Consider the following 26,751-nt stretch of genomic DNA (forward strand, 5'->3'; position numbering starts at 1 on the left):
TTAAGCAAAATTTATATCTCTTCTGTAGTATGATGCAGGATCTGGTTTCCGATATTAAAAGAAGTCGCGTAATTCCAAAATTGATAAGTTACCATATCAAGAACAAATCATTTATAACTTAAGATTGGGATAAATAGAATTAAGATTAGGAACAAGCAATAAACGAACCCTGTACCGAATTGGAGCACGCACACCTTTACTAGACAAAGTGTACAAAGTATATATTTTAGCACTGCAAGAAATGCGGTGGATGGGAACTGGCACTTTTGACAAGAGAATCCATTCCATATATTATAGCTGCATTAAAAGCCAATACATAGATGGGGTGGGATTTATTGTAATCCGAAGAACAAAAGACCCTATTATTGACTTTAAAGCCTACAGTCAAAGAATGTGCTATTTTCGCTTAAAGGGGAAATTCTCTACAGTTCAATGCGCATGCCCCAAATGATGACAAACCAGACGAAATAAAGTTCTTCGAAGACCTACAGCAAGCCTACATGAGATGTCCTAAAAATGACATTAAGATTGTATTAGGTGACATGAATGCAAGAATAGGACGAGAGCAAGTTTTTATGCCCACAATAGGAAAGCATAGATTACACAACATAAGAAGCGATAATAGATTATTAAGACTGGTAAACTTAGTATCAGCACTAAATATGTCGTTAGCACCTATTTTGAACACAAAAACATACTAACCTGGTAAACTGGGCCTCTCCTGATCAAAGAACAACGAGTCAGATTGATCACATCTTAATAGATTCAAGGCATGGAACAGTTGTAATAAACTGCAGAACTTATGGAGACTCAGATCAATGCCTAGTGATCTTAACATTGGAGGCTAGAATTTCAAACACCAGTAAAGAAAATAAAATGGATATAAAAAAATGGAATGTTCAAAAGCTGAGAGATGCGACAATTGCAGAAGGGTACTCGGAAAACATCACCAACAAGCTAAGAAATCAAGATGTAAATAAAGAAGGCCAGACAGTGATAGACTCCTACTGTACCAGAATAAAGGAAGACATCAGCATGAAGCAGCAGCGAAAGAAGAAATAGGAACAGAAATTTGTGCCTGTAAAAATCATTGGTTTGACGATGAATGCAAGAATATAAAAGAAGAAAAAAATTAAGCCTGCAGAAAGATCCTTACCCGATGAACTAGAACAACTGTAGAGAATTACCAGACAAAGAGAAGAAAAGAAAAGAGGATACATAAAAGAAAAAAAAGGAAACCACTTAAATAAGGAACTTAAAATACATAGAAAACCTCAACAGAGAGAAAGAATTGAGAGCATTCTATAAGTAAACTAACATCGACAAAAAAGAATTCAAGGCAACCACAAGACAATGCTGAAGTCAAAATGGCGACCTATTAACAACAAGGAAAGATGTATTGAATAAATGGGAATACTTTAACCAGGCACTGAATATAGAGGAAGAAGAAGAAAACGTGGAAGACGAAAGATATGAGATAAGGGGAATAGACGAAAGGGAAAAAAAACCGCCAACGATTTTTGAAGTTAAAGATGCAGTTAAAAAACTACCCAGAAACAAATCACCCGGAATAGATAAACTCCCAGCTGAACTATAGAAAGAAGGTGGCCATGATAGGATAATAGCATTACAGCAGCTAATAAAAGAAATATGGATACAGAAATCCTCCCCAATAATGGCAATATTGGAATACTGTTGTACTATACACAAAAAAGAAGATATCTTTAAATGGTCTAACCACAGAGGAATTACGCTTCTAAATGCAGCGTATAAAATATTTCCACAGTAATATGTCACGGTATGGCACCATATGCAGAACGAACAGGTGGAAAATACCAGGCTGGAGGTGATAAATCGACAATTCATCAGATTGCAACTCTAAAACAAATTTTGGAAAAAACACTGGAATATGGGATTGATACTCATCACATATTTATAGACTACAAAGCAGCCCACGACTCTGTGAATAGAAGAGAAATGTTATGTTCAAAACAATGAAAGAGCTAGGAATACCAAATCAGTTGGTAAATTTAACAAATCAGCTCTTGAAAAAGTTTAATGTAGAGTAAGATAATTCGGGGGAACTGTCTGAAACTTTTAAAACAAATAATAGGCTGCGCCAGGGAGACCCTCTCTCCTGTATATACTGTTCAATCTGGTTATGGAAAAAGTAATACGTTTATTACAAATCACAACCACTGATAATAAATCAGTGCAAATCCTGGCCTATGCTAATAAGATCAATATTGTTGGAAGAACGGAAAACGCTGTACGAGAGGCGTATGCAGCATTAAAAAAATAAGCTACACAAATGGGTTTAATAATAAACACCAACAAAACAAAGAATATGAAAATAAGCAAGTAACCACAAATCCTAAGACCACTTATTATAGAAAACGACGTCATCGAAGCAGTGAAAGAATTTATATAGGTACATGGGATACAAATACTACTACAGCAGAGATAAACCTCAGAATTTGCACGGCCAACAGATGCTATTTTGGGCTCAATATTCTCCTTAAATCCACAATTATATCGAGAAATACAAAAATAAAACTACAGAACAATATTACGCCCAGTCCTAACATATGGTTCAGAGATCTGGACTCTAACAAAAAATAATGGAAACATGTTATGATGTTTCAAAAGAAAAGAACTAAGGCAAATTCTTTAGGAGGCGAAGAGAAATAAATTCTTGAGGAGGCTAGGGCCCACGCAGTGTTCTAAAGCCAGAATTATGATGATGATGGGATAATTTAAGAATCACATAATTCAAACATTATACGTTTACTTTAGAAAGATAGTATATACATGGCTGAATTGTCATTACAAGCAAGGCAGGTAAAGATACACAGCCACAAGAAATTATTTACCGCCAATTGATAACTAACACAATATATCATTAGGTTATTTTACATTTTGAGAACGATTTCGGGACTTTAAGTAGAAACGTGAATAACATATTTAATTTTAATTGCAGTTACTGTGGTTTATTTCCATAAACAAGTATAGGAGTCAAAAACATTAGGCCGCATATACATTCTGTGAATGAAACATATAGAATGTTGTATAAAAAATAAACATAAAAACAATGATTCGTTCTTAGTAAACGACCTTAGCAGTTATTTTTTTCACCAGAAATGTGAACCACATTAAAGAAATTTTTCAAGGGCAGCCGGACATAAAGGTCGCGGTCTTTGTTCTTCAATCATTTCACTTAAATGATGCTGTTACCGGTCAGTAGAGATGTTTACTACTTTAATGAATAAATATTATATTTTAGTAACATAAACGAATTGCGTCCTATAAATGGAAAATTTCAGATTAGTATTTTAATCTATTTTAGTTTCCGGTCGTGGAATCAACAAAACTATTTAAATTTATATTTCTACGACTATAAAATTGTCTAATTATTCATATATACATATATATATATATATATATATATATATATATATATATATATATATATATATATATATATATATATATATACTACTACTACTACTACTACTACTAAGGATTTCCACAGTTTTCACTGTCTTCCTTCACTCAACCGTTTTCTCCAATTTTCCCTGTCATTCCAGTCTCCCTCTCGCAGGGTTCTTTTCTCCATAGCCTCGTCGATTTCATCTCTGAATGACCTTCGGGGTCTTCCTCTCTTTCTTCTTCCAATCGGGCTCCATTGTGTGATTTTGTTTATCCAGCGTCCTCTGTCCGCTCTTCTGACGTGGCCGTACCAGGATAGTCTCTTCTCCTCTATATAGTCGATTATGTCTGATTGCACTCCCATTTTCTGCTTAATCTCTGCGTTTTCAATTCTGTCTCTTTTTGTAAGTCTACAGCTTCTCCTCAGGAACTCCATTTCTACTGCTCTTATTCTACCTCTATTTCTCTTGTTTATTGTCCAGTTTTTGGACCCATATGTCAGGATACTTCTTGTCAGGGTATTATATATTCTCTTTTTTGTCTTTATCGTAATGTTCTTATCCCACAACACTGAGTTTAGTTGTCTTATATAGTTTCTTGTTTGTCTCAGTCTGTTGTTTATATCTTCTTCTGTTGTTCCCTGGTTCGATATTATGGTTCCTAAATACTTGAATTTATCTGTTCCATTTATTTGTCTTCCCTCGTCTATCTCTAGGTTTCTCATATCCTTGTTTTCTGTTGTTAGGTATTCGGTTTTCTCTAAGTTTATTTCCATTCCGTTGTTTTTATATTCTTCTTCTAGTTTTCTGAGCATAAAGCTGAGATCTTCTTTATCTTGTGCGATGACTACTTGATCGTCGGCAAAACTTAAGGTGTATAGGTATTCGTCTCTTACTGGTATGCCCATTCCTTCGCACTTTCTCCTCCATGGTTGAGTGTCTTTTCCAAGAATATTTTAAACAGAGTAGGGGACGTAGCACAGCCTTGTAGAAGTCCTTTTGTCGTCTTAAGTGGATTGTAGGCTTTATTTCCACATTTAATAGCTACTTTGTTTTCTTTGTATAGTGCTTTAACTGCTTTTATTAGTGTTTGTCGGATTCCGAGATCATTCATTGCTTCTCATAATTTGACTCTAGGTATTGAGTCATATGCTTTCTTTAGATCAACAAAGGCCAGATGGACCGGTCTACCTTTTGCCATTTTCTTCTCTATCAGTTGTTCTAATGTGTACGTATGATCTAGGCATGATTTTCCTACTGTAAACCCTGCTTGGTCTTCTCCAATTTTTCCTATTATTTCAGTTTCTAGTTTTTCCTTAATAATTTTCCCGTAGAGTCTACCTTCCGACGATATTATACTAATTCCTCTATAGTTTTCACATTTTTACCTGTTTCCTTTCTTATGTATGGATGTGATGTATGCTTGTGTCCATTCCGCAGGTATTTCTTCTCCATTTAGTCCTCTTTCGAACATTCTATGTAGCATGCGGAATAACTTTTCCGTTCCGTTTTTAATTAGTTCGTTTGGTATTCCTCCGGGTCCTTTGGCTTTTTTGTTCTTCAATGTCTTCATTGCTCTCTTAACTTCTGCCAGGCTTATTTCTATCTGGTCGTATGCCCCATTTCCTGCATGTTCTATATTCTCTTCCTGAAATTGGGGACGGTTTTCTGTAAGTAGTTCTACGTAGTATTCTTGCCACTCGTTTTCACTAATTTTGCCGATCTGGGTTTTCTCTGTCTTATTTCGTTGAAGTGCTTTTAATATTCGCCATGATTCTGAATTTCTCGTTCCTCCGATATGTCGTTCTATCTCTGTGCATGCTTGTTCCCATCGTTCGTTCTTTTCATTTGTTATTCTTTTCTTTACCTCTCTGTTTTTCGCTATATATAGGTCTAAGTCTTCCTGTTTTTTGGTGTTTAGGTATTTTATGTGTAGTTTTTTCTTTTCTTTTATGCATTTCAATGTGTCTTCCCTTAATTTGATATTCTGATGGGTGTTCCTTTGGTCGTCTTCTCCAAGAGCTTCTAAGGCCGCTAAAATCAGGCAGGTTTTTATATGTTCATGCATTTCATCTAACGTGTCATATCTGAATTCTTCTAGTTTTTGGTCTAGTCTTCTTTTGTATAAATCTTTTATTGATTCTTCCTGCAATAGATGTAATTTGAGCCTCTTTTCGTTTATTGTCGTTCCCGTTGTAACAATCGATGTATGTTTTTGTTTTGTCCAGATATAGGGGAATTCTATCCATGCCACCACAAGTTTGTGATCTGTTCCATACTCTGCCCCTCTTTTCACTCTGGTGTCTTTCACTTTGATGGAGCTTTTGTGGTTCATGATAATGTAGTCAATAATGGATCTTAGTTTTCTTGTCTCTTGAGTCCATGTGTACTTATGTATATTTTTGTGTTTGTAGAATCCGTTCATAATTTTCAAATCATTTACTTCACATAGTTCTACCAATCTTTCTCCGTTGTCGTTAATTGTGTCTTCTCCAAATGGACCAACTGTTCTGTCATTGTCTTTTTTTCCGACTCTTCCATTTAGATCCCCCACTATTATTATTTCTTGTTTAGGTTTTCTCTTATCCATTTGTTCCTGAAGTTGTTCGATAAATCGTTCTTTCTCATTGGCTGGACTGTCTTCCGTTGGACCGTATGTTGCTAGTATTATAATTTCTCTGCCATACATCTTGATTTTCAGTTTGGCAATTCTCTCGTTTATGGGTTCCCAATCGTCTATATATTTTTCCCATTTCTTCATATATATATATATATATATATATATATATATATATATATATATATATATATATATATATGGATGATTAAGTTACATATTAATCACACCCAAAAAGAAAGGAAAATCAAGAGTCTGAGAGACGTCAACTTGCTACATTGGTTATTTTAATACCAATATTATTTGGATCAAATAAAGCAAGATCCACATGTCTAGACTATAGCCAAACTCTCAACGAACTCTTTCATTGTTAAAGAAGTGTCGAACATTATCAACTAGCTTCAAAACTGGAAAATTGATAAAACCAGAGAGCGTTCATAAATTCTGGTTATAGAAGTGGAGTGCTCATGGATGCTTAGTGATATTAGTTAATTAATATTATTTATATAGTACAGTCTCAGTGGGAACAGATGAAATATGTGACCTAGTCTTGGAAGACGACAAAATCAAAGGCGTGCAATCCTGCAAATATTTGGGGGTCATTTTCAACAAGAAGGGAAATAGCGCAGATGAAATCAAGGAAAGAATAAACAAGGGCAGAGCAGCGACCTGTGCCTTAAACTCTCTTCTCTGGCAAAAAACAATTCGACGAGAAACCAAAAAACACATTTACGGTAGTATAGTCCAAAGTATTACACTTTACGGTTCGGAAGTATGGGACGTCACCAAAGATAATAGAAACAAACTTTTGACGACAGAAATGGATTATCTGAGACGAAGCTGCGGTAGATCGAAACTGGAGAGAGTTAGAAACGAACAAATAAGAAACGAAATGAAAATGGAGAGAAATATCAATGATGACATAGAAAGAAAACAATTAATCTGGTTCGGACATGTTAAAAGAATGCCAGAGTACAGATGGCCTAGGAGATTAATGGAATGGATCCCTCCTGAAAGAAGAAAGAGAGGACGACCACGGAGAAGTTGGCGCAACGATATTGATGAAGCAATGGCGGCAAGGGACTTAGAAGAGGCAACTGCATATGACAGAAAAAGATGGAAATTGGGGGCGGAGAAGCGGCGACAGCCGTAATAAATCCGTTATTATATATAATATTATTTATAATCTCCAAGAAATAACAGCATTCCTTATTCAGGGAACACTCAACGTAATACCGAAGTGTCAACCGATTTCTAGTTTTCCAACTCTGGACAAATTGGTCACATTTTGTGTACTTCAGCGCAGCTATCAATACTACAAGAAACAATACAAATACAGTATCAACAAAAGAATGTGTTAAGGGATCCATGAGCTACCAAAAACAATTCAGGTGAGCTCATTAATCGTTAACCATACTTACACCAAAAAAGGAATCTTATTTGGTGCAAGCATGGTTAGTATAACCGCCAAAGTTGTTCTTTGGCGGTTATACTCTGTTTAACACAATTCTTAAATAATCTTTTTGAAAACGATTTCCGGAGTAAAAATCAAATTTTTTTTACAATAAATTGTGGTTTAATCTTATATATATATATATATATATATATATATATATATATATATATATATATATATATATATATATATATATATATAATATTAACTTAAAAATTATTGTAAAAAAATGAGGATTCGATTAACTGGCTTCAAACTATAGAAATACTGATTACAAAAGAAAATCATTTTAAAATCAATTTTGACAAAAATTGTGTCATTTTTAGGGAGTAGACCTAAATGAAAGAGTCAGAAGAAATGCAATCAGAACTACCGACTTTTGTATTCTTTCAAACTGCAAATTTTGAGACCTTTCTATGCCAACATTTATGTAAGTGACATAAGGTCGTTATTGAAGTTTATTCCATTATATGCTTAAAGTTTCAAGGAAAATTTAATAGGGGATGAAGGCATTCAAGATGACATTGACGGCTTTAATGGATGATTGGATTTCGATATTAATGACTTATCTTAGTGGCTTATTTTTTTTGTATTCTCTATATAACCGAAAAACGAGACAGTCGGCATAAAAGTGAATGGAAGTTTAATTAGCAACATTAGGCATGCCGACGATACAGTCATAATAGCCGACAACTTGGAAGACTTAGAAAGAATAATGAACAAAATATTAAGATATAGTGGAGAATACGGACTCTCTCTTCAAAACAATCTTCAAAAAACATCAAGAAAAAACCAAATTCATGAAAATTAGCAAAAACAACAATACAAACTAAATATTAACGGTAGAAGGCCAGCAGATTAAGAAAGTAAAAAGGTATACTTACTTGGGAACGATAATCACAGAAAATAACGATTATACTGCAGAAATAAGAGTCAGAATTGAAAAAGCACATGTCAACTTCGTGAAAATGAAAAAGATTTTATGCAGCAAAGATCTGACATTGGCCCTCAGAATAAGGCCAATTAAATGCTATATACACAGTGTACTCTACTATGGAGCTGAATTATGGACATTAAACCGGAATACAATAAATCGACTTAACGCGTTTGAAATGTGGACATTTAGAAGATTGTTAAGGATTCCATGGGTAGATAGAGTCACGAATACAGAAGTGTTAAGGAGAATAGGCAGAGAGAGGGAAATGGAAAATACAATAAAAGAAAGGAAATTGCAATATCTCGGACATGTGATGAGAGGCGAAAGATACAACATCTTGAGACTCATAATTGAAGGAAAAGTAGAGAGTAGGAGAAGCGTAGGAAGAAGACGCGTTTCCTGGTTAAAGAACCTGAGAGAGTGGTTTGGTTGTAGCTCAAGGCAATTGTTTAGAGCAGCTGCCTCGAAGGTCAGAATAGCCATGATGATTGCCAACCTTCGTCGCGGAGATGGCACTTAAAAAAGAAGATGTAACCGATGTAACTATTTGTACGTATCTAAGTTAAAATTTAATAAAACATTAAGTGTTTTTTATTTTAAGACATTAACTTGAACGCCAAATATGCCCCTTAATCTGATATTTATATTTTATTTACTGATTATTTCTATAAAATTCTTGCTCTAAAAAAATAACAATCTGAATACATAAGCTATTCTTTTAACTAACCTAGGAATTTGATACTGTCAGTTATCAAAAGCTGTCGGATACTTTGGAAAATCTTATTCTTCAAAGTTATTATAGATCACAAAATTAAAAGTTTTTGAAAAGCACATAACTGAACACATAGCGAGTCAGTTCAAAAGAATTCCCTCAAGATATACCAATCATTTTAATTCCAGAAAATCACGAACTCAACTACAATTTTAAAATTTTACATAAAAACAAAAAAAGTAGAAAAGTAAATTTGCTTGTATTTAAAGAAATTAAAGTTGTCTCCATCTATCTATCTAAATATACATAATATACATACAAATACAAATACAATAAATAAAATTGAAATAAAATAAAATAAATTAAAATAGGACTCTCCAATAGGACAATTGCTATATAAGTACTATATAAGTATTGATATTGCAGCACGATCAAAGTGCAATTGTGTTTTCAAAGCCATCGTTAGACGTTGGAAATGGTAAAGTCGCTATTGACACGTCGACCGGATTCGTCATATTCGTCCTAATTTGTATTTCTAGATCTCTGTGCTTGGTGATCTTTTCGTTGTATTTAACACGCAAATTTATTGGTGTTTGGTATCGCCACATCAATAAGTGTTGTTTGCCTAGAAAGTTTATTTCTTATTTTGAGATCCGGTCTATTATGTGCCACTGGTTGGTCTGTGAGCACAGTGCGGTCCCAGTGTAGCTTATAGTTGGCATTTTCAAGCATTCTGTCAAGGACGTATTGATAATAAAAAGATAGTCGGTTTGGAGAAGTCTTAGTTTGTCAGCTAGTTCTTGGTGGATAATCTTTCCTACTAAGCCATGGCTTTCTTTATAATCAGTACTGACAAACGCTTGACAGCCCCTGGTAAGATGTTGGAGGGTTTCTTGGTCTTGGCATCCATATTGACATTTGTCATTTTGGACTTAAGGATCTTTAACAATATATTTCAATTAATTTTTAATTGGAATAACCTGATCCTGAACGGCAAGTATTAAACCCTCAGTCTCATCTTTCCTGATGTCAACCAAATAGTTCGACGCTGTATTGTCGATATATTCTTGGCTGATCTCATTGAGATATCGGCTATGCAGAGGTTTACTCATCCAGGTGTGTCCATTTCTTGTTTCCTCAATTTAAGTAGCGTTGTATTATCTCATTATTATTATTATTATTATTATTATTATTATTTGGATCCTGACTCATATATATCTCAAAAAATCATTTTATTAAATAATTTAAATTAAAGAGTTTTTTATATGTAAATTCTTCTATTAAAAATATGAAACATGCCAGTGGTATATTTTAAAAAAAGCACCAAAGAGTGCGGTTATTATATTGTGGCTGTATATAACCTAACTCTCAGTATATAACCGTTATGTTATAATATATTTCATACATCTCTAGATAATGATTTAATTTCAAGTTTTTCATGACTAAACAAGACCGCCTTAAAAGTAATTGACTTCTTTTAATTTTAATTATATACATACCAACAAGATCGAATGCGTTAATAGGCATTTTTATGAGGTGACATCTTTGCTAATTAAAAAATTGTACAAGGCCATTGAGAATGTTTGTTTTTAATGAAAAACCATTGAATCATTAAAGATCGAGAAATAATAAATAAAAAATAAAAATTATTTTTTATCGAAATTAACATGGAAAAGAATCCAATATCTTTTCAAATAGTCAATTTCGAATAAACCGTCTAAAAAGTTACTTTAATTACGGATTTTTATTTGGAAGTAAAAAATCTAAACATGTGCACTAGAGGTATCAGAACTAACCACAGACCACCACAAGACAAAACACCAGAACAGTGCAATAACACAGCGGGAAATCACCCTTTCTGTAGAATGAAAGCTCATTTAGAAAATAATAAAACATTAGTTTAAGTTAGGTTAAGTTAATACCATACATCAGTGTTTCCCAAAGTGGGGGTCGCAACCCCCTGGGGGGTCGCCATGAGGTACTAGGGTGGTCGCCGAACATTTCCAAAATAAGACAAAAGCACCACTTTGTTAGATCATGTATTTTTATTTTAACAACGCCGTAAACAGAAATTAAGAATTAATTATCAGACGAAATATAAAACTAAATATTAAAGTCCGTAAAAATAAAAGAGTAAAACAAAGTCATATATTCTAATCTTAATGAGAGCTATGCGCCTGTTTCTGTGAAACTAATCTTTCAAATTTAGGCTGTGTATTTGAGACACACACAATTATATCATTTTCAAGTACGAGACGATTTCTAACTCTTGTTTTAATGGCAGTCATAGACGAGAAACTTAACTCACACAAATATGATGTTACAAATGGAACCAAACATTTTACAGCTTCACTCGCCAACTGGGGGTATTCCTGCATCTTTTCGGTCCAAAATTGGTCCGAGTTCTGGGAAAAAAATTGGAGCTTCAACATTCCATCACTTGATATTTCAATAAGTTTTTCTTTCATGTTTATTGGTATTTCAACATGCTGAAAGGAATCGGCTAAAAACGGATTTAGTATCCATCTGCAACTGTCGTAACTGTTTTGAATTTCTTCGGAGAAATAATCACAGAGCTGTTGTTTTAAATTGAGCAAAGTAACATGCATGTCAGCAAAAACTTGTTCAAAATTTGTAGCACTGTAATTGGATACATTTTCCATAATTTCCTAAAGGCACTGGAATGAATCGAGTTGTTTTTTGCCAAGTGAGGTCGACCATAAATCGATTTTTCTTAGAAACGCCTTAATTTTATCTGTGGCTGTAATTATATTAATGTCGCGACCTTGTAAATTACTGTTCAAAATATTTAATTGCTCGAAAATATCAGCAAGGAAACCTAGTTTCAGAAGCCAAATAGGATCGGAAAATTGATTTTCATATGGAGACGTCTCATCTTTCAAATACATTAAAAGCTCTGCTCTTAAGTGAAATACTCTTTTTAAGACGTTGCCCCTTGAAAGCCACATTACTTCGGTGTGCCAGAGAAGATTTTGAAATAAAGCACCCATGTCTTCGCAAATTTTTCTAAAAATACGGGTCTGCAAAGCTTTTCCTTTAATGGAATTTACAACTTTAATGATGCTTTTCATAACACAGTCCATTTCAGAAAATAAAGCTTTGGACGCACGAGCTTCTCGTAAAAAAACAATGTCTCAATTTGGCATTATTTGGCCAAGGTATAAAGCCAAAACGAGGCTACGAGAACGTTCCAGAGTGCCATCTAGTAGCGAGCGCTTTCGCGATTATCATGGAAGAGTTTTGCGATGTAGACACAAGCTAATATGTCGCGGTGTACAATGTGCAGTCGACTTCTTATTATTTATTTTTATTGTAAATGCTATTCTGGAGGAAGTACCTACTACTAATTACTAGTGGGACAGATCGCAATCATTAAAATAATTGTATTAAAATAAAATAATTGTTTTTGATTTAAACTTAAACAGTAAAGTAAAATTAAATTTGAGAAACCATCAGATAATTATAAATTAGACACGCTATTTCTGTCAAATAATATTGAATAAATGAGGGGGGGGGGGAAATTGGGGGGTCGGCCATTGGTCGAAATATGGCAGAGTTTGGGAAACTCTGCCATAGATAGTCTATCTTGTGTTATATGTCTAGATAGACATATAAAAATCTAAGCGCTGCAATTTGCGTTCTCCAACAAGCGTGCTGACAACTGCTGTCAAAATAGATAACTAATAAAATAGGGATAAATGTCAAAAATTTGAATAAATTACGAGTTTAAAACTGGTATAAATTGCATCAAATTTTAAAAATATTGTACTTGCTTGCCTTCAACTAGAAGTCTTTTAAAATTCTCTATCACATTTACAATGTCAACAAATGATATCCTTATTTCGTCAGCCATCTTTCAAAACAAGTGCTGCTACTTATAGTCGTTTGAGAACGCGAATACAGACCCGTATGCAAGAGATGCAAAGACTGCTTTTCTTCAGTTTTTTATCGCACTGGGAGAACGGGACTTCTTAGTCTATTATTTATATTATATGTCTATGATTAATACCTATAATACCTAAACTGAGCGGTGCATTATAGACCCGTTCCTCCAGTGCGACAGAGAAAAATGATGCAAAGCAGTCCCTGCATACCAATCACAAGTGAGGTGGTAACTTAAACATAAGTGACATGTTTGATGTAACAAGTCGAGTGGTAGCTACGCACTGTTGTTTCTGCTTTTGAACGTGAATAATCAGGGTTTATTAGATAAATAAATAAATTTGAATTATACATCTGTAAATTTAAACAAAAAAAAATTAATAAAGAATAAGAATGAGAAATAATAAGGTATTATTATTTAAAAATCAATAATTGAAATATTTTTTTTTGTTTATAGCTTTCATTATTATAATTTTTTTCTAAATATTTTGTATTTTTCGAATTTTTTTGTAATTGTAATTGATTCTGATCCATAATTGATTGTAATTCTCATTACAATCAATTATGGTTTTAATCCTATATAAAAGAATATTTAACTTAAACATGCAACAAGAAATCAGTTTCAGAACCTTTTTAAAGTTTGTTAAGAGTGACAATTTACCGAAGATACAAGAAAACATCCTATAAAATGAGAAAATGCAAAAAACAAAATACAATTAACATAAAACACGAAAAATAAACAAAAAAAATGTCACCAAAAAGTAAATAAACAATTTATTTAGGTACAAAGTATTTACCAAAAAAAATGAGATAAGGAAAATAAGAAACGCCTAGTGTTTTATTGACGTAACAACTAAAGTATAATCGGTTCACAATTTGTCGATAGCTCACTACAAGTTTAACCCTAATTAGAGAACTGAAATACAGAGAGGATAGGTAATACGATTAAATAGTAAAAGCCAACCTGAAACTGACGGTTTAAGATGTTTTTGATTAACCCACCTTGTATCTGAAGAAATACAATACAGCAGTCAACCTTATAATCCGATTACGAAGGTATTTTGGTTACAGATGACCGACCAGTGTCGTAGAGTATATGATTGAAACATTAATTTGAACTAAATAAATATATTTTTTAAATTGTACTTATGTAATCTGTATTTTTGTTTTAATAAAACTTCTTTATTTTATTCAAAAATAAAAAGTTTCTTGCCATTTGTAAAAGATAAATTTATTTAATTAAGGGGAAAGGCGCCAAATGTCGCCTGGCAAAATTTTCAATGTGTTTTAAATGTATCCATTATTTTCGAATCTCGAGAAAACTAATAAATATTTTTGAAAAATTTAAACGCAGAATGAAATATAACATTATTACTGAGGGCAGAAAGTTCCTGAAAACTTCTACAATGTTTATTTTAATATGTTATGTAACAGGGGTGAAAATAAAAGAGAAAATATAGTAAAATTTTTAATTGAAAATATTGCATGCAAAAGAAACTTTTTATTTATTCTAATAAAAATTTCATTCTGCCTTTAAATTTTTCAAAAATGCTTTTTAGTTTTCTCAGGACTTGAAAAAAAATGGATACATTTAAAACACATTGAACATTTTGGCAGGCGACATTTTGCGCCTTTTCCCTTTAATACCTTACGATTACAACTACTATTACTTATCTTATATAATTACGATTAGAAAACTATTCAAATTCAAAATAAATAAGATCAACTTCGGAATCCGAGTCGTCTTGAGGGTTAATAATTAGCGGTTGTGTCTCTACGGCCGCATCAATTATGTTATCAAGATCCCACATTTTTTGTTCTTCTTCTATTACATGTCTTACTGCATCTTTCCAGTTTTTTTCTGTAATATGTTGTAAAGACTCGTAAACAATTCACGTACAGCTTGTATTTTATATGACGTATTGTTTCTAGCCACATAACTTTTCATTTGTGCCCAAATGAGATCAATTGGATTTATTTCGCAGTGGTAGGGTGGAAGTCTAAAGACTGTGATGTTTCGCCTTTCCGCCATTTTGTCGACTTCGTATTTCTTGAACTTAGATTTGTGTTGCCGGGCAATTTTTAAAAGTTCTGCTTTTACCATTCTAATCTATCTATATCTAATACTATAATTAAATTTGGTGGTATGTATTCAATCATCTGCTCAAAATACTCTTCGAAAACATCAGCTGTCATCTCCTCGTGATAGTCTTTTATGCTTTTGGACTGAACATCCAACAAACCATGCTTAACAAATCCTTTTTTACTGCCAATGTGAGAAATTATTATTCTACTGCCTTTACCAGAAGGTTGGGAGATACCACTAGACCAACCTTCCATGCAATCAAAAACGTACTAAACAAAAAAATTGTTTTCGTTCGTAATAATTTCACCCTTTCAAGTTAAGTTTTTAATATAAACTGAACAGACAAGGCACGTGGCCAAAGCCGGCATCTTTATACCCATTATATAATTAAAAATCTGGGGAATTCCATCCTAATTATCTTGCAACGAATAGTACCTTCGGATATGAATTCCAGGTTTTCTAGTAAAGTGATTAAACGCGAAGATTAGTATTAAAATATCCAAAGAGATAAAGTATTCTTATTTACAAAATTGTTAATGGTTAAATTCTTATTTTTATTAATATAATATAATAACCAACATTAGCTGTGAAAGTTTTAATTGTTTTTTGCTAAATATATTAGTATTAAAACATTATTAATATTGATAAACATTTTGGAAAGGAAAATAAATGTAAAACGCATTAATTTTAATGAATAAATACCTCAGGTACGCCTATGATGATACAAATTTACGACCGTTTTATGACTTTGAGACACATTTCGTGATCTCAACAATTTGTGAACGGATTATAGTAAAATTTACGTGGAAATCTGATAAAGATCATACTTTGAGATAAATGATAAACTAAACTAAGGAATAAAGTGATTATAGACTGAAAATCATTAAATCACGAACAAAAGAGGAAATTCCCAATTCATATTGGAAGCTGAAATAAGATAGTTTACATTTCTCATTATATAAAGAAATGCAAACAATTATAACAATTTTACTTGATGTCTGACTTGCTTTTAAGACTGATTATTGTTTATTCATGAACTAAAGATGCTACTAAATAATCGATTCGAGGAAGTGCGATTCAACATAAATAATATAAATGGAATTATTGGATTTTCCTTTCTGTTTCTTTGAGACTGTTGTCAATCAGATTAAGTACAGGTATTGCATATAAATAAATATATTTATTTAATACGGGTTAATTTGGAAATATCATTGCAATATATGCTAGTTAAACGGAGATTATTATCTTTATTCCTGGAGATAATTAGAGGAAATTACAAAAGTTAACAAGTTCTTATAAAAATCCGTCATTATTACAACAAGATTCAAGTATAACGTATCTGAAGTATAAAATAGAAAGTCTTGCAAATAAAACATGTATTTGCTCTTTCTTGAAGTAAGAATGGAATGTTAAAAAGTAATAATCTAGGGTTCTGCACATATTATTTATTACACATTACAGTGCTTTTTGTTGACAAGAAATAAAATCTCAATATTTCGCTTTATATTGCATATTTCGTAAGAATAAGGAATAACTAGCTTGTTATAATTTTAATTTGATCTGTATTTAATTTTAATTAATATATATATTTAGGGATTCTACAGTATTCACTGCCTTCCCTCGCTCAACCGTTTCCATCTCTCTCTGTTGTTCCATTCTCCATCGTTTAGTCCTCTCTTACTCATGGCGTCGTCTACTTCGTTTCTCCAGGATTTTCGGGGTCGTCCTCTTTTCCTCCTTCCTATGGGGTTCCATTCGGTTATTCTCTTTATCCATCTCATGTCGCTAGTTCTTCTTACATGTCCATACCACTTTAGTCTTTTTTGTTCTATATATGTTAGTATGTCTGTTTCTATTGATGTTCTTTGCTTTATTTCGTCATTACTTCTCCTATCCATTCTTGTTACTCTGCAGCATCTTCGCAGGCATTCCATCTCTGTTGCTACTATCTTACTGCTGTTTTTCTTGTTTATGATCAAATTTTCAGCCCCATATGTCATAATACTTCGCACTAATGTTTTATAAATCTGCGTTTTTGTCTTCATATTTAGGTGTCTATCCCACCATACTGAGTTAAGTTGTCGGATTGCTGTTCTTGTTTGTCCTAATCTTTGTGTAATTTCTTCCTCTGTTGTTGCCTTTTTCGTGATTATAAACACCAGGTATTTGAATTTATCCTTTCCTTTGATTGTTACGTTGTCATCAATCTGTAGATCTTCTATGTCTTCTTCACTTGTAGATAGGTACTCTGTTTTAGCGAGGTTAATATCTAGGCCAGCCTTGGTATATTCTTCTTGTAGTTTCTTCATCATGTAGCTGAGGTCGTCTTGGTCTTGTGCAATCACTACTTGATCGTCTGCAAATTTTAATGTATATAGGTATTCGTTCCGTACCGGTACTCCCATGCCTTCGCATTTTCTTTTCCATGTAGTCAAGGCTTTCTCTAAGTATATTTTGAATAGGGTTGGAGATGTGGAACAACCCTGCAGGAGCCCTATTCTTATGGTGAAGTCTCCTATGATTCTTGTTCCCATTTTAATGGACACTTTATTTTCTTTATACAGAGCTTTTGTAGCTTCTATGTGTTCCGTCTGTATTTCTAATTTGTACATTGCCTCCCATAGTTCTGACCTTGGTACAGAGTCATACGCTTTTCTCAGGTCCACAAATGTCCACATTTTAATTAATAATATTACTATAATAGTTTTAACCTGTGGGAGTTATTTATCAGTTATTATATCAGGCACGACCCCTGTGAATGGGGGATGCTCTCTGGATATTTTTATAGTCGATATGTAGAATGCAGGGATACTTGCCGCGCAAGAAAAACTGAAACCTGGCACTAGGTACAAAATGCATATCTATGGAAATGGAGAGGAATAATTTATGTTTAGTGTCGCCGTCTGAGGCTCGCTGGGGTAAGTCTGGAGCCGGCGCTGGACGTGAAAACATGCAGGACGTCGGTAGCAGGATGTTGAGGAGGCGGGCTCCTGTCATACACTTACGTACAGCCCAACAACAAGAACAACAAGAGCTTCACTTAGGAAGCACCTAGAAATTGAAGTATTTAAGAATTAATCTAATCTCAGAGACTAGACGCGACACCATCAGAAGCGAAGTCGAACGGGAGATTTATACCCAAGAATAAGTTATCGATCAAGACCCCAATGAAATCTATAATAAGCAGATTTCTGAGCTTGTCATACAAGCTTGTTAATACGCAGCAGGACAAAAATAATTTACGCGAGTAGTAAGCAAAACGACACGTGCTGTGCAAGAGTTTATAATGAAACAAACCCGCTAAGCAGAGCTCTGCTACCAAAAATAATAAATTCTTTGAAGAATCTAGGTATACTATTACAACTTGTGAACACTGAAGTTCTACCGAATTATATCGAAGATGCTCATACATTAGAATATCTGCATATGCTGATTTACTGAGCAATAGCAATTGCTAATCTTACGGGCATCAAATTAAAAATACGACAGGGTACTAACAATGGAAGGACTGTTGTGCGCCACCCCCCTACAATCAGGACCTAGCACCAAGTGATTATCACCTATTCTCAAAATTAAAGGAACACTTTGGTGGGTTTCGCTTCAGTTTCGATAATGAAATCAAGAAAGAGATTACACGATTCCTCAAAGGATTGGTGGTAGAATTTTATAACATGAGGATAGAAAAGTTGAGCATCGTCTGCAAAAGTGTTGGACAAAAACGGCGAAAATATCAAAAACATAGCGTAAGTTTTGTATTTTATTTATGTGATGTATTTTAAAATTCATGAAAAGCTTATTTTACGAATGATCCTTAGCAGATTATTTCGAGTCCGATTTGAATGTTTTCTTCTACTATTTTATTTACTTGTTATTATTTTTTATACCTGTGTGCGCTTTGACACGAAAGCCTCATTTTGATCTTATAAATTGTTTAGAATAACTTTGATGTGCAAATGTTGAGTAATAATTTAAATTTTCTAGGACTGAATTATGCAAAATAGTTTTTTAGCAACCGTTTCTTGTAATCACAGTAATGAAAATATATGTGCATGTAGATTTACATAAAGTAACATCTAATAACAAGATACATGATTAATATACAGGGTGTTTCAAAAAGGTATGTCACAAATTAAATCACGCATTCCTTGGACAAAAATAAATTGATTGAATCCAACTTACTTTAGTACAAAAGTGTACACAAAAAAAGTTACAGCCCTTTGAAGTTACAAAATAAAAATTGTTTCTTTGCATTATCTCCTGAACTGCTTGACATTTTGTAATAAAAATGAACACGTTACGTTCTTGTTCTGAAAGCATTTTTCATAAAAAAGAAACAACAAAATCTAAGAGCAAAGGAAAATTTTAAGGTGGTGTGCAGCCCTGAAGTACGTTCAAATCAAATGAATTTTGTGGCATCATTAGTTTAACACATTATTTTTAAAACTTTTTTGCCTCCTATCACTTTTTTCAAAAAACAGTTTTTATTGAGTTAAGGCCCTTTTCATTAATTTTTAAAAAATTACGTGCAACTAAATAAATGGCTTAAATGAATTAACAAGTACAAAAAATGTCCATAACCTCTATAAATATGATATTACAATAAATGTTCAAAATGACCCCCATTTTCTTCAATACTCATTCGGTATCGTTTTAATAAGGAAAACCGAATGCGCTGAAAAATCATATTTTTCTGACGAAATTGATTTGCAGCTTCAATTATTCTAATCCTCAATTGTTGTTCGTCTTCTAGGTATTGTTACAGAATACACTTTCTCTTTTATAAACCCCCAAAAGCAAAAGTCCATGGTGTTAAGACCTGGACTTTTGGGTGTCCAAGAAATAGGTGTGTCACGACCCTTTTTAATCATCGACCAGGATACTGCCTGTAAAGATATTCCCGGACTTTATTAATGTAATGCGGTGAAGCGCCATCTTGTAGAAACCACATATTTTGACTTATTGCAATATTCACTTCTTCCAAATACTCTTGTAAATCGTTTGCCAAGAACTACAATTAATTATCATCATTTAAATTGTTGATGAGGAAGAAATACTTGGTCTAATAGAATGGTATTCCACAATTCCTGCCCAAACATTAACTTTGAAAGTCCTTTGGTGATGAGTTGTTTTTTTGGCGGGTGGATTTTCGTCGGCCAAATATGCTCGTTATGATGGTTTGTTATTCCATTTTTACTGAAGTTAGCCTCGTCGTTAAACAAAATATTTCTAATAAAATTAACATTTCGAGTGTTTTTCATTAACAACCAATCGCAAAATCCAATTCTGTTAGGATAATCTTCAACCAATAACTCTTGAACCGTTGTTAAGTGATAGGGTCTAAGCAGCTGATCTTTCAAACCCCTCCAAACCCTTACGTGAGGAACCTTTAGTTGAGCAGCTATTACCCTTGTACTTGTTCCAGGGACTTCTTCAATGATTTCTAAAATGTCTTTATCAGTTGCATCCATTATTGAACGAACACGATTGCCAGCAACTTGCGGTTGCAATGTACCCGTTTTCCGTAAACGACGATCAATGGTAAAACATAATCGTCTATCGGGTGTATTTCAATTGGGGTATTTTACTGCATAACGCCTTGCGGCTGCTGCACTATTTCCTTAACATTCACCTACGATATTCCCGATAGTTTATTGAAATCATAATTTAATCTGATCCAACTTACCCAAAGTTAAATGTATATCTGCCATTTCCTGAAATATGTAGACCACATTGTAATATCAAAATTTTTAATATTAATCTTATTCACACAATAAATGATATGTTCAAATTATTGACTATTATTGATGGAACTGTTTGTAATTATTGTATCCGTAAAAACCAATTGTAATTTTAGGGCCAACTAGGAAAAAACTAGTTTTTCGAAAAAGTGATACGAGGCAAAAAGTTTTAAAAATTATGTGTTAAACTAATGATGCCACAAAATTCATTTAATTTAAACGTACTCAAAAGTTTGAGGGGATTTAGGGCTGCACGCCCCCGCTTAAAATTTTTCGGTGTGCTTAGATTTTGTTGTTTCTTTTTAATGAAAAATGGCTTTCAGAACAAGAAATTACCGTGTACATTTTTATTACAAAATGTCGCGTTACAAAAAAGTAATTTAGGAGATAATGCAAAAAAACAGTTTTTATTTTGTAACTTCAAAGGGCTGTAACTTTTTTTGTGTACACTTTTGTACTAAGGTAAGTTGGATTCAATCAATTTATTTTTGTCCCCGGAATGCGTGATTTAATTTATGACATACCTTTTTGAAACGCCCTGTATAATATATAAACCAATACAAACAAATTAAATAACATACGTTTTCGTTCCAGTCGCTATTCATTGATTAAGCTATATCATCACGTTGCATGCACTATTGTTTATGTCAGCAGTCACGAAATGTTTGTATTAATAATAAATGAATAATAATAATATTATTTAATAAAAAGTAAATGAAGAACAGCAGCCTACAGAAACGTTGTAATAAATTAACAAGATGTCGTTTTCTAATTGTGTTTAAATTATTTAACATCGTAACACTACGAACGATTTTATAACTTTTACAGATAGAAAACGATTACAGAATATAAAATCAAACCTTTCAATCGCTTAAAGTGCTATATTTGTAGTTTGTTTGACATACGTGTATATAGTGGTAATTAACTTCTTCTTCTAAAGGTACGGTCTCCTGTTATAAGGTTGGAAATCATCACGGCTATTTTTACTTTTAATACTGCAGCTCTAAACAACTTCACAAAACTGCAGCATTTATACCACTTCCTCGCATTATTTAACCAGGAAATGAGCTTTCTTCAAACTCTTCTTTCTTTGTATTTTACCTCTATATCTCTATTGTTATCTGTAAAAACAAATACCCATATCCTCTTGTAACAGGATTAAGATAATTAACTAGTCATATATGTTAAATTTGAAACAATTTTAAATGTCATTTTTAGATCGGCATGTTGGACGGCTTAAAGTTTTTTGTATACTATAATCTATTTCTAATGAGTGTAGAGTAATAAAATCTCATGAAGTATTCAAAAGCGCTACAGGGTAATCCGTCAATAATCCGTCAATAAATTCCGTCCGCATTGCAAAATTCTGTCGTTTCATAAAGAGCAGGTAGGTATCACCCTGTTTTAAGGGATTAGTCCATTGTTATCGACAGATAAACACTGAGCCAGAGGCGCGCTAGTGGGTTAATTGACAAAAGAATATGCATTCTTAAAAATCATATTAAAGGAAATAAAAATGTAATACAGCAGAACAGTGTTATTAAAAAAATATAAAATGTAACAATAAAATATATACGAACCGAAATCGGGAAATACTCACAAACACACACGAATGAACTTTACATATTGAAACACTTGTGGGGAGTTTAAATCAATTTATTCACAAAAACTACAAAAACTTTACTGGATACGTTATTACAATTCTACATCACTATAGTCTTCATCCGAAGAACTGTCATCATCCCCTGGTGTTATAATTATAGGGTCAACCACCTGATCGACCAAGTTGTCCAATTCCCACATTTTATCTTCCTCTTTTAAAACATGCTGGATTGCTTTTTGCCAGTTTTCTGATGTGATTTCCATAATGGCTTGATCAAACAATACCTTGACATCTTTCATTTTAAATGTGGTATTGTGCCTTGCAACATATCCTTTAACTTGTGCCCATATAAGTTCTATGGGATTTAATTCGCAACGATATGGCGGTAGGCGTAGCACAGTTACTTTATACTTTTCTGCTACATCTTCTACGGCATATTTTATGAAGCGAGATTTATGTTGTTTTACTACGGCTAGTAGTTCCTTCTTTATTGAATTCGTCTCAAACTGAATACCTTTATTTGACAGCCAGTTAATAATTTTTTGCTTTCTCCAAGCTGAAGTTGGTACCTTCTCTATGCGCCTTGAATGGTAGCTTGCATTATCCATAACCACGACCGAATCAGCTGGAAGAAATTTTAACATTTCCCCGAAGTAGTCTTCGAAGACATCCGAATTCATGTCCTCATGATATTCTCCCGTCCGACACGACTCAAAGCTTAACAAACCTTCTTTTAAAAATCCTTCTTCGCTTCCAATGTGAGCAATTATAAGCCTCTTCCCTTTTCCCGAAGGCACTTTAATACCCGTCGAAAGGCCTTCTATGAAAGCTTGGCGAGCACTTGTTACATTTTTATCTTGCCATATTTTTTGGACTATATAACCTTCGTTTATCCACGTCTCATCAAGACAAAAAATTTTCTTGTGCTCTCTGCGGTACTGTTTTATAGTTCTCAAATATTTTCGTCTCCAGCAAATGATTTCATCACTTTCCAGTAATAGTGCCTTTCGATTGTGCTTTTCCCAGGAAAAATTCATACTTTTTAAAGTTTTCCATAAAAGTTTTCTGGATATCAAAGGAATATCGTTATCTTGGCTTATCTCCATTAGTATTTTGTCAAGGGTGGGTATTTCCTTTTTAAAATAAAACGAATGAACTTTTCTTCGAATGTCACGTTTGGTGTCTTCACCTAAGATTTTTATTGGTCTTCCTGATTTTCTCTTGCATGGACTTAACTGGCCTGATATCTTTCTTTCTCGCAATAATTTAAAAATCGTGGACTGTCCAATTCCAGTCATTCGGGCACATCGCTCAACACTTTCTTGCACAGACAAACTAGGGTGATCGTGTTTTATGCAATCATATACATTTAAAATTATAACTTTTTCACTAACAGATAGCGGAGAATTTTTTACACCTCTTTTCTTTGGAGTAAATGTCGCCATTTTATAACTTTTTCACTATTTCTATATCACAATATTACTGTACGTTTAATTGGTGTAGTAACAATTACTAACTCGAATGTCGAATGTCGAATGATAATAATAAAATAAAAGAGGGATTATAATGAAAGTGTAAGTAAAACCTCATTACGCGTTATTAGTCTTCATGTTGATTTATTTTAGTTCTTAGTAATATTAGGAGGTGCGTCATACCCTTATCAGTTTCTTCTAATGCTTTTATTCGTTCAGTAAGGAAGTGAATTTGTTTTTATAAATAAAAATGTAATTAGCTTTAATGACCATATAATGGAATACGAGTTTGAAGAATAAGTTAATCGAAAAATTAAATAAAATTGGTTATCACAAAATATCCAAAATATGATATTTTGAGGTACATCAATTTTTGACGACGAAGTTGACATCCGTCCATTTGCCTACGCAAATGACGACACCGAAATTCAGGCAAATTTTATGACACTTCATGATTTATTACTCTACACTCATTTGAAACCAATTATAGAGAGTTCGGATTTGCAATTAGCGAGCATTTCTAATATTTTACCACAGAAAAGTCAAGACGTCAAGACATAAATCCACAACTTGGCAACCCTGCTTAAATAAATATTTATTGATCTACAGTGCTTAAGACTTGAAGGCCTAGAGCAAAAAGTTATATTTGTCACTTTCAGCTTCTCTTTTCACAAGTTTTTGATGATACTTTCTTTGTTTCTTTCCCAAATTTCGTCTGTTAAATATAAAACATATAACATGCACAATCAAGTCTTCGAAAATAGTATACAGAGTGGATAAAAAGTCTGAAAACGCCTAATTATCTCTTTAATTGGATGGTCAGAATTATACATAAATGGGGATACGCCTATTCTGCAATATGTAGATTTTAGATTTGATGCACGCAGATTTACCAATTTCCTGATATTTATTAGTCACTTTGATTTTTAAATACAATACGGAATTTGTATCTTTCGATCTTTAACGAGGTAGGATGAATTCATATATCGCTACCTTAATTAGCAGACCTTGTAACTCCAAAATAGTAAATTTCATCATCATCATCAACTGGCCTCTAACGTCCACTGCTGAAAATAGGCCTCTCGCATGCTTTTCCACTTATTCCACTCTTTTTATGTCATCTGTCCATCTCGTTGGGGGTCGACCTCTATTTCTGTTAGTTTGTATTCGGGGACTCCATTCCAAAATTCATTTTGTCCACCGGTCATCAACTGATCTTGCTACATGACCTGCCCAGTTCCACTTAAGTGTTGTTATCCTTTCAATAACGTCTGCTACTCCTGATCTTTTGCATATAGTAGTATTGGGTATTCTATCACGTAGAGAAATCCCTAACATTATTCTCTCCATTGCCCTTTCCGCAACTTGTAGTTTACTCCCTATTGTTCTTGTGAGTGTTAGGGTTTCTGCGCCGTAGGTCATCACCGGCAAAATACACTGATTAAATACTTTTCTTTTCAGACACATTGGAATCTTAGACCTAAAACTATCCTTCATCTTTCCAAATGCAGCCCAAGCGAGGTTTATTCTTCTTTTCAGCTCGATTGTTTGGTTGTCTCGACTTGTTCTGATCTCATGGCCCAAGTATTTATAGGAGTTAACTGGCTCAATATCTTTGTCATCTACTGAGATGTTTTTGTTGTGGACTAAATTGGTCATAAATTGTGTTTTGAAAAATTTATATTAAGACCAACTATTTTTGTGGCAGTATGGAGTTCTTGTAGCATTATCTGTGCCTGATCAATGCTGTCTGAAATAAGCACGATATTATCTGCAAATTTAAGGTTATTTAAAAATTTTCCATCTACACTGATACTCTTTTCATTTCAATCTATTGTTTTATAAGCGTATTCAGCAAAGTTGTAAATAATTTAGGAGTAAATTTTATAGGAGACAATAAAAACTTTTATTTATATTAGCTGTCATATTTTTAGTTTGAAATATATCAAATGTATATGTGTATCCTTTAATTCAAATAGCCAATTGTAATTTTTTTTATTTTATAGTTTTTTTACGGAGTTTAGAGTTTTGCACAGACACTATATCGGAGATATGTGATTTTCCAACATTTATTTGTTAAAATGGAAAAAAAATGATCCAGAAAATAAGTCTTTTTTTAAGTTGATTAATACAAAAATATATTTTTAACCCAACAAATTTTAATTAAACTTATAATACTAAATAAAAAACATAAATTTTACAAACTACAGTAAAGTCACAGTATAGCTCTTTATACTGTGGTAAAGTTTAACACAAACAAGGTGTTTAATCGTGAGGAATTGCAGCATAAAAGGGATGAAAATCTGGTTCAAAATGGATGTTAAGAATTGTAAATCAAGACACTTTCTATATTTAATCGATAGTCTTTTGGTGTAAAGACTTGGAAGATTGTGACGTGTCGTTGGATTAATTAATTTGCGTTTTCTTTGGGGTAGATTTTCCCATTCATCAGAACAATTCAATTTGAATTGAATTGTTTGATTAGGTAAATACTTTAATGCACGTATATCGACAACTCGGGGAGATCCACTAAGTTTGCCTGACCTAATGCTATTATAAAATAAATCTTCTTCTTCTTTTTACATAGACATGACTCTGTCTGTTTTTCAATGTGCCTCTAGTAAGTTGTTATTCCATCGTTTTTGTGGTCTTCCTCCTGATCGTGTTCCTATTGGCGAACCGTCTCTTGCCGTTTTTACTACTCTCGTTGTTGTCATATAAAATAAATGACTATCAAAATTTTTGAATATTTGTAATCCAAATACTTCAATGTATATGGAGAAGGGAATTTTCTGGCCT

The 26,751-nt window shown here is 33.1% G+C and overlaps 1 protein-coding gene across 4 annotated transcripts in view; it reads right to left on the minus strand.

Moving 5' to 3' along the window:
- The window catches only part of LOC140434504 (very long chain fatty acid elongase 7-like), a 354,979-nt gene that overhangs the window by 299,514 nt on the left and 28,714 nt on the right, over positions 1 to 26,751 (minus strand). Inside the window, exon 2 of one of the 4 annotated variants that reach the window (XM_072522823.1) lies at positions 20,823 to 20,850. The exons of the other annotated variants lie outside the window; for them this stretch is intronic. The gene's annotated coding sequence lies outside the window, so the exon portion shown is untranslated. The remainder of the gene's footprint in view (positions 1 to 20,822; positions 20,851 to 26,751) is intronic. 4 annotated transcript variants of the gene reach the window in all.

The sequence above is a fragment of the Diabrotica undecimpunctata genome, chromosome 2, assembly GCF_040954645.1.
Source record: "Diabrotica undecimpunctata isolate CICGRU chromosome 2, icDiaUnde3, whole genome shotgun sequence".
In the NCBI taxonomy this organism is placed as follows: domain Eukaryota; kingdom Metazoa; phylum Arthropoda; class Insecta; order Coleoptera; family Chrysomelidae; genus Diabrotica; species Diabrotica undecimpunctata.